Raw genomic sequence first — 9,447 nt, 5'->3', positions numbered from 1 at the left:
CTCTACCAAATCTCCACCTCACCATCAGCATCACACATCACTGTAGCATCACTCTTTCTACCAAATTCCTTTGAATTAAATGCAACCACAAGCAGCAATTGCCATCTTGCCAACTGCCATCACATTCATCACTATGACTGTCACAGAAAGCACCCTCGTTCTTGTCACCAAGCCCATGGTGGTCATCACCATCATTCCTACCACCCTCATCGCCACCCTCATTACCACCATCATCATAATTATTAGCACCACCATCACTGCATATCCAATGAGATCTCTTTCCAATACTTTCTCTACAAGAAGTCATCTTGAATAGTTACCAAAGCCATGTAGGATTGCTAATGATGATGGTGACAATGGTCGGGATGGTGAGAAAAATGTATGGTTATACACTATATAGTGTAAATCCGTTATCTAATATATAATAAATTACATACTATATAGAGCAGTTTTATTTGATAAAATAGTATAATTACTTTAATGTAAGCTATTCTGACAGAAAGCAGAAATCTAAAAAATTAGAATATAATATAGGGAAATAGGAAAGCTTAAGAGGGTTTTTAGAAGGTGTGTGCCATGAATGAATATTATAATATATATATACCATATCCGTATGTATGTATTTGTATGTACATTGTCTTGCAGATGTTTAAACTGAAGGGTTTGTAATGCTGTTTCCATACTCCAAAACTGAGCTATCATACAGATTCCAAGAGCTTCAGTTTTAATATGCTGAGGCAGAAAAAGCAAAAATACCATATGATGAGTGAATGAATAAACCACTGGCACATGTGTCAATGATCAGAATTACAAAAAAAAATGGTTGATATATGCAACAAACCGAAGTGATACAGAGTAGACAATTCAATGCCAAAAGGGTGTATACTCAATATTTGTGTTTTTTTTTTATTTTTATTTTTGCTACTGGGTTCTTCAACACATGGCATCATACTTGCTAGGTATGATATGACTTGTCCCATGCACTCATCTATAATATTAATATTTGTACTATGAAAAAATGTTATAGCAATGAAATTTTAAGCATTTTTGGAGGTTTGTTTGTTAATAGAAAAAAAAGTTGGCTATGTATCTGTGAGACAAATACCTGAACCAATTAATTGAAAGGAGATAATATTGACTTCGCTCCATCCATAGGCATGTCATATCATCACTTTGAATCTCTGAAGGCACAGTGAGCTGCCAGGGAATGTGTGAGGGAGCAAAGCAATCTGCCTTGTGCCAGGTGCAAGCATAGAAAGAAGCTATTCCGATCTCCTCTCTTAGGCTATGCCTCTGAGCATGGACATCCAACAAGTCCTGAATGTTAATGTTTCCATCACCTGCCCATAATGCCATTAGCTGGAAATCAGTACTTTACCGTATGGGTCTTTGGGGAAATAGTGAAGATCCAAATGAGAAAAAAAAATAGTGTAAATGTTTAAACTCATTTTAAGTACCTTTGTTTAAGAGCGCTCTGTACTACCCTCCTTCTGTAGTTGATATAAGGAATTGTTTCCACAGGATTTGTTTATCTTTTTCCTCATAATCAGCAATCAAGGCACTCGGGGGCTACTGTGGCACCAAGTTTCCAGTCACCCACCCCCCTACAGTTTGTGCTAGCAAGCATTCAATTGTGAAGTCATGCAGGGGATTTTAGGATCATGCAGGTGACCCTAACATGCATGTTGGCAGGCATGCAGGATGCAAAAGATCACAGCTTCTTAGTGAGAACCCCTAGGTTTGTCTGAAACAGGCATCCTTGATGATGGTAGAGATTAGATGCTTCAAGTAACAGTGAGACATTACTAAGTTTGTGTTGCTATAAGGTTAAACCAGAAGAGAGTGCTTGAAAATCCAGGAAACATACCTAAAGAGGTATAAAGCATGATGGGGGAAAATTGAGGGAAAAAAAGTGAAGATTATGATAGACTAGAGAATGGGAAAGGCAAGGATTGCAGCTAATTGAGATATGTAAGATTTCTTAAAGAGATGAAGTCAAAAGTACTGCAAACTGCAGGCACGAGATAGGATGTGGCATGCTGTGCACGATAATCTTTGGGTAAACTTTTATCCCCCTATGGCTCATCCATTACTTCTTACAACTAATAAAAGCTTAAACTGTTCTTGGTTTAGGCCCAAGTTCAAGTCCTAGAATAAGTAAAGAATAATAGTTCATTCTCAGTACAGCCAAAATGTTTTCTTTAAATTTTATTGTTGAAATGCATCATGTATGATGGGAATTTTGAAAGCCCTATATCATTGAGATTCAGCTCTTAAACAAGTGCATAGTTTGATGTATCATAAGATCTAATAAAAATGCTAAACCATGCCATTAAATATGTATGTGCCATTTGTATATTGTGTTGGGAAGGGACTTTAATTAGTTTGCTACACAAGAAAGAACCTGCATTTCCATAAGAGGATAAAATGTGAAAATAGATGTTATAGCCACAGCTTCATACAAAGAATGCTTTCGGTTCAATGTGGAAACTATTCAAACAGTATTATAGAAATAAGTGCAAGGTAGGGAGAGTGCTGGAAATGTAAAGTGGACATTATTCCAGCAATAATGAAATGGTATAATGTATTTAAGGCTCATGCGATCAGATGTAAATTAGAGGGAGAGCTGAGGATGTTTTATGCTCTAATAAAAGAAACTTGCTACTCACTTGAAACCAAATCAGAAAACACATTTTTTGTTGCTTCAAGACATTTGGGGCACATTCTTAAGATTTTAATCTATTCAATCTAACAGTGCCACTGAAAGCCTCTTGGGAAACAAAGGGGAATTTACAACAGAGGAAGTCTGGGCTCTCTCACCTCTCTCACCTCTCATCTGTGTGAACTTGTATGGGATTATTTGTTCTATTTATTGATTAGCTGTATGAATACTTTGGACAGAATCTTCATGAGAAGATACATATATACATATATATGTATATATATGTATATACACACACATATTATATATATATATATATATATATATATATATATATATGCCAGTCCTGGCTTAAGCTCAGGACCTGAGCACTGTCCTTGGACTTTCTCAAGGCTCGAGCTCTACCACTTGAGCCTCAGCACCACTTCCGGCTTTTTTCTATGTGTATGATACTGAGGAATCGAACCCCAGGTCTTCTCATTTCCTAGTCATTGCTTAACCAATTTAGTCAATATTGGTTTATTATTGTTTTTCTTTTATTTGCTAGTCCCGGAATTGAACTCAGGGCTTGAGCGCTGTCCCTGGGCTTTCTCAAGGCTCTACCACTTAAGCCACAACACCATTTCTGGCTTTTTTATATGCATATGATACCAAGGAATTGAACCCTGGTCTCTGTGAATGCCAGGCAGGCACTCTATCTCGAGGCCAAACTCCGGGCCTATTATTATAATTTTAATCGGGTGTGGTACTTGAACTCGCAATTTGGGTGCTGGCTGTTCCTGAGCTCTTTACTCAAGGCTAGTGCTCTACCACTTTGAGCCACTGGTCTACTTCTAACTTTTGAGTGGTTAATTGGAGAATAAAAGCTTTCACAGGGACTTTTCAGCCCAGGCTGGCTTCAAATTGCAGTCCTCAAATCTCACCCTCCTGAGTAGTTAGGATTGCAGGCTTGAGCCACTGGTTCCTGACAGTTAAAACAATTCTTGACCCTATGCTTCCATTCTTGATCCCATTATATTATGCTGCATATGTTTCCACTTATCTAACTGGGTTTGAAATTACTGTATTTTTCTCACATCTTCCTGTCAGTAATGTAATTTCTTCTCTGATCTCATTATCACAATTTAGAAATGAATACTTAACAGTTCATGAGAGGTTTCTTTAGGAGTTGGGGCTTCAGTCAGAAGTAATGTGCCTGTGTTCATTGTTCTAGATTACTGACTATATTAAATCTTCCTATGGCTATTTACCAAGTCCCTATTTTTACATGATGAAGCTTATAGCTTACTTCTCCCAGCAAAAAGCCATTTTAATTTTTTTTTTGTAGATGGTATAGCTAAGCTGATGAAATCCAACCTGATTCAATGTTTGGAGCTGTTGATATATTTTAGGTATGGGGCCTTTGTCCGTTGCATGGTTAGTGAAGATCTTCTCCCATTCTGTAGGCTTCCTAATTAATTGACTAGCCATGTCCTTTGCCATACAAAAGCTCTGCAGTTTAATGCAGTCCCACTTATCCAGCCTTTTTCTGATTTGTTGTGTTTCATGGTCCTTATTAAGAAAGTTTCGACCTGTGCCAAGGAGGCCTAGTGTGTCTCCTATTCCTTCTTGTAAAGTTTTCAGTGTGTCAGCTTTTACCTCGAGGTCTTTGATCCATTTGGAGTTAATGCTAGTGCAGAGTGACAAAGAAGGATACAACTTTAGTTTTCTGCAGGTGCTTAACCTGTTCTGCCAGCATCACTTGTTGAAGAGGCTCCCTTTCTTCAATTCTATTTTTTTGGTTCCCCGGTCAAAAATTAGGTGGCATAGGTCTGTGGTTTAATATCTGGGTCCTCAGTTCTATTCCACTGGTCTTCAGGCCTGTTCTTGTGCCAGTACCAGGCTGTTTTGATTATTATAGCTCTGTAATAGAGTCTAAAGTTTGGTATTGAAATTCCTCCAGCGCTGTTCTTTCTGCTTAGAAGTGTTTTTGATATACAGGGTCTTTTATTATTCCATTTGAAATTTTGGATTGCCTTTTCTATTTCTTTAAAGAATGACATTGGGATATTGAGGGGTTCTAAAGAAACAACCATCCCATCAAAAGATGGGCCAAAAACTTAAAGAGAGTCTTCTCTGAAGAAGAAATAAGAATGGCCTATAGACACATGAGGAAATGCTCGACATCTCTGATCATAAAAGAAATGCAAATCAAAACAACTCTAATATTCCACCTCACTCCAGTTAGAATGGCCAGGATCAAGAAAACTAATAACAACAGATGCTGGAGGGGATGTGGCCAAGAGGGATCACTACTACACTGCTGGTGGGAGTGCGAACTCATTCAATCACTATGGAAAGCAGTATGGCAGTTCCTCAAAAAACTAAACATAGAGCTCCCCTATGATCCAGCAATTCCACTAGTTGGCATTTACCCAACCATCCAGAAACAAGGGCATACTAAATCCACTAGTACAACGATGTTCATTGCAGCACTATTTACCCTAGCAAAGATATGGAACCAACCCAGATGTCCCTCAGTTGATGAGTGGATCAACAAGATGTGGTATCTGTCACAATGGACTTCTATGCTGCTGTCAGAAGGAATGACATCGCCCCATTTTTAAGGAAATGGAAAGACTTAGAAAAAATCATATTAAGTGAAGTAAACCAGACTCAAAGGAACTTAGGCTAAATGGTTTCCCTCATTTGCCATAATCAGCAGAAACCTTGGACTCTTCTATCAGAAATTCACAATAGAGCAAAACCTAGATACATAAGGCCATACAGTATGACACTAAATGAAAGGACCTCTAGGATATAGAAAGAAAATCCATATAATGAGTGATTGTTGTCCTTAATGTACGATGTTATCTCTCATCTCTTTTGCTGTCCCTTGGTTATCTCATATTGTTACAGTATTTCACTTTGTTATCTGATATATAGGATATATTTGTATTTGGTTATTTGAAATTGGATAGGAAAGCAGGGAAAACAAGATGAGGGTGCGGTTTGGGGGAGGGAAATGGGGACCATGTCATGAGAAAGGGTATCAATATATGTGAAGTAATGTATACAGCATTCTGTTTATTAATATACTCTTTTGTCTATACTGTATTTGTCAATGAGTCAGAAGTTAATTTCTCATATCTATTGTATACCTTTTCCTACTGGTAACTTTCTTAGTACCTTCAATGTTTTAAAAAGCATCTTACACTGGGTAATATACAACCAGAGAAATATTTTGCTTTACTTTTGGGATCCAGGACATCTGGGAGGAAGATACCAGACTATTCAGTGTTTGATTCAGGCCTTCCTCTTTATAGATGATACCTTCCATAAATAGCAAAAGGGACGAATTTCTCAAGACTCCTATGAAGGCACTGATCCCATTCCTAAAGTCTCTATGCTCAGTCAGTCATTTACTTGCTAAAGACTCTCTCTCTCTCTGTGCATATGTGTGTGTGTGTGTGTGTGTGTGTGTGTGTGTGTACAGACATGTATGTGTGTTCTTTTATCCTTTTTCTTTTTTTTATTTCTACTTGAAACACATTCTTTGCATCAGTAAATAATACTTTCAAGTTTTGTAAGATCACAGCAAATGTTAAATAGCATTTAAACTTCAGCCCAGACATTGCTATATTTTAGAAAGTTTGAGAGATTTAAAAAAGAAAGAAGAGAATATGAACCCTATGGTTCATATTCCAAAAACCTACCAAGGTTAGATGCTTTTCCATTCTCTATTTATCCAATCTCATAATATGATTTCAACTTTTTCTACTCTAGTCTTCCATGCATGTTTGATAGTAAAAAAAATCTGTAAGAAGAGCTAGGTTTATTATTGTATTTTATAGAAGTAGGGGTAGTAGATGAAAAATTAGAACATACAGAGGAAGAGAGATGAGAATTTTGGACGTTCATAGTGGATAAAATATGATGTTCCAGGAACATAAATAACACCTAATATGAAGGCCTTGCATGGCGGGAGGGCAGTGGGCTATGAAAGAATTTCAGCAGGATGGAACATGTGCACATATATCTTCAGTGAATCTTTCATTAAGCTGGACATCGTACTTATTCTCTGGGAAATGTCAATATTGTCCATAATATAAGAACATGGAACACTACATCAAGACCTATACTTATGAGCATTTTACGAAACAATTATTTTTTTATTTACTCAGCCACACTTCATTCCAGGTTTTTGATAGTGCACAATTATCTAACTCTGTTAGATGAGGCAGTTTTATCATATGGATGTGGGTGTTCACTTTGCATTGCCACATCTGATTGTGATATTTACTTTCTGTCTGATAATGGTGACTAAGACTCCTGTTGTTTATCTCTCAGACGTTGATAAAGAGCATTCAAGTAGGAAAGAGGTGAGAATTCAGTGAAACATTATTTATAAAGTATTAAATAGTTCACTATTTGATACCATGTTGTCATAAACTTTCACAATTCAACTTTAAAAATGTCATTTTTCAAAGGATAGAGTATACACAGGAATGTGTTATTAAGGAATATAAAACGGTCAGAGTTTGTGTTTTTTGTCTTCATCTCTTGTGATGTAATTGCACTTTTATTCATATCCAACATCTTACTTTCTCTTCTTTGATGGATGTGTGCCCAATACTATCTCCCATAAGTACTTCTCATCTGTTTGTGTCCTTCTCAGGCTATAATATAATTATGATAAAAGCCCTGAGTTTTAGGTGATGTTAGCCAATGGAAAGATTGGCAGTAGATCTTAGAACAATAGAAGGAGATATTGCAATATTTATTTCTCTGGACTCTTTCCTTTAGCATAGCATATTCCTTTTCCATGCTGACTTGATACCAGAATATATAATTCCGATCATGGGTCTCTCTCAAACATGGACTCTAAATTCCTTTAAATCCTTTCTTCCCATTTGTTTTTTATTCAAGTAGTGAGCTGCAAGAAAGTCCTCAGTCTGGTTTTCAGGATGGTTTTCTTCCTCTTGTTTTGTGTTTTTTCTTCTGAATTTTACTCATAATATATAAATATCTGTTATAAGTTCCATTTAATTGCACAGATTCAGGGAGCCATATATTATATGACCTATGCCAACTCATGTTCTCTGGGTTTTAATAGCTTTACATGTAAAAATTAGTTTAATAAATGGAGCATTGTAAACATTTTTATGAGTTAGAAAATAATCCTTGGTGCCCAGGTTCTGGTGGCTCATGTCTATAATCCTAGCTACTTGAGAGGCTGAGGTTTGTGGGTCATTGTTCAAAGCCAGCCTGGGTGTAAAAGTCTCTTATCTCCAATTAACCACCTGAGAACTGAAAGTGGTGCTGTGGGTGTTAGCCTTGAGCTGAAGAGCTCAGAGACAGCACTCTGGCCCAGAGTTCCAGCCCCACAAATGACAAAAAAAAAATTGGTGTTATAAAATAGGTATCATAGAACTCAAATAGTAAAATGAGTTATTGCATGGCATACAGTTAAAACAATGGTAGAAGCATAGCACCAGATCATAAATGTTAAAATAAGTTGATACTATTAAAATTAATCTATTAAAATAGTTCTTCCTTCAATTTTTTGTGGTGGTATTATCTCTTATCTTAATGTTATAAATCATCTCATAATAATTATGTTTACATGAATAATTAGCAAATACTTTAAATGAAGAACCAAAGCCTTACCTCTGTCCCTAGTTTATAAATAGTGCTATGATGGCACATAAAATGAAGCCGGGCAGTGGTAACTTATGCCTGTAATCTACACAAGAGGCTGATGCCTGAGGATTAATGCTCAAAGCCAACTGAGGCAGAAACTTCTTTGAATTCCATCATCAACAAACCAGTTGTGTCTCAAGTGATGGAATATAAGTTATGAGTCAAACTGTCAGATGAGAGTGTGAGGCCCTGAGTTCAAACCTAGTACCAACACATATACACAAATGCCCACAAACCTATGAAAATCATGAATGCCTGAATTACAACATTCGGTTACAACAGAGTGATCTATTACCAATATTATACAGACATTATGCTTGATACAGTATCAAAGATCAATTCCTTTAATTTACTGTCTAATTCTATTGAAATAATATATGTGTTCTGGGAACTATATTTACCATCTAGCATCTAGAAGCTTACTGAAAAAAATGAAACAATTAAGATGATTATGCTCTTCACAGGCTTATACGACATCTGCAAAAATAAACTTGAATTGTAGATCAGGTAAACCCTAAGAAACATTACATTTTCTATACACAAGACATCTTTCAAGCTGAAGTATTTATAGATTGCGTTTTTGTCTCAACAACTAAATTTGTTGTTTGCGAAACTGTATTTGAAACTGATATCTTTATTTTAGTATTGTTTGCCTGTCATCAACAGGCAACAACACAAGAAGTCTTCTAAACTTACTCAGAAGTTTACAATCAAACCATGAAATGACAACACACTTAACAAGGAGTTTACAGCATAACTACATTAGAGATGAAATTCCAAGTATTTGAAAGTGTAAGAAAATACCATTTTTTGTTTCAAAACTCACTAGTTAGTCCTCCTTTTGTGTGTTCTTTTGAATTGCAGCTATTCAGTACTACCTTCTTCAGGTAAAAAGCTTCATTTGACGTCTTTAGAAATGGAAGCTAATAAAAGTATCCAGCACAGATTTGAATATGATGGAAATCATATTCGTACCATGTGAGAGAAACCGAATAAATGTTCATTTATTAATTCTGTCTCCTCTTCTGCATGCATTGTATAGTTTGATAGAAATTTTAACCTTAACTCCATTCCTATCTGAAGTTCAGATCTGGTGAACTTTC

Source organism: Megascapheus bottae, chromosome 24 (genome assembly GCF_031878675.1).
Source record: "Megascapheus bottae isolate mThoBot1 chromosome 24, mThoBot2.hap1, whole genome shotgun sequence".
Lineage (NCBI taxonomy): Eukaryota > Metazoa > Chordata > Mammalia > Rodentia > Geomyidae > Megascapheus > Megascapheus bottae.
The sequence above is the reverse complement of the archived record's forward strand: the minus strand, read 5'-3'. Positions refer to the sequence as shown.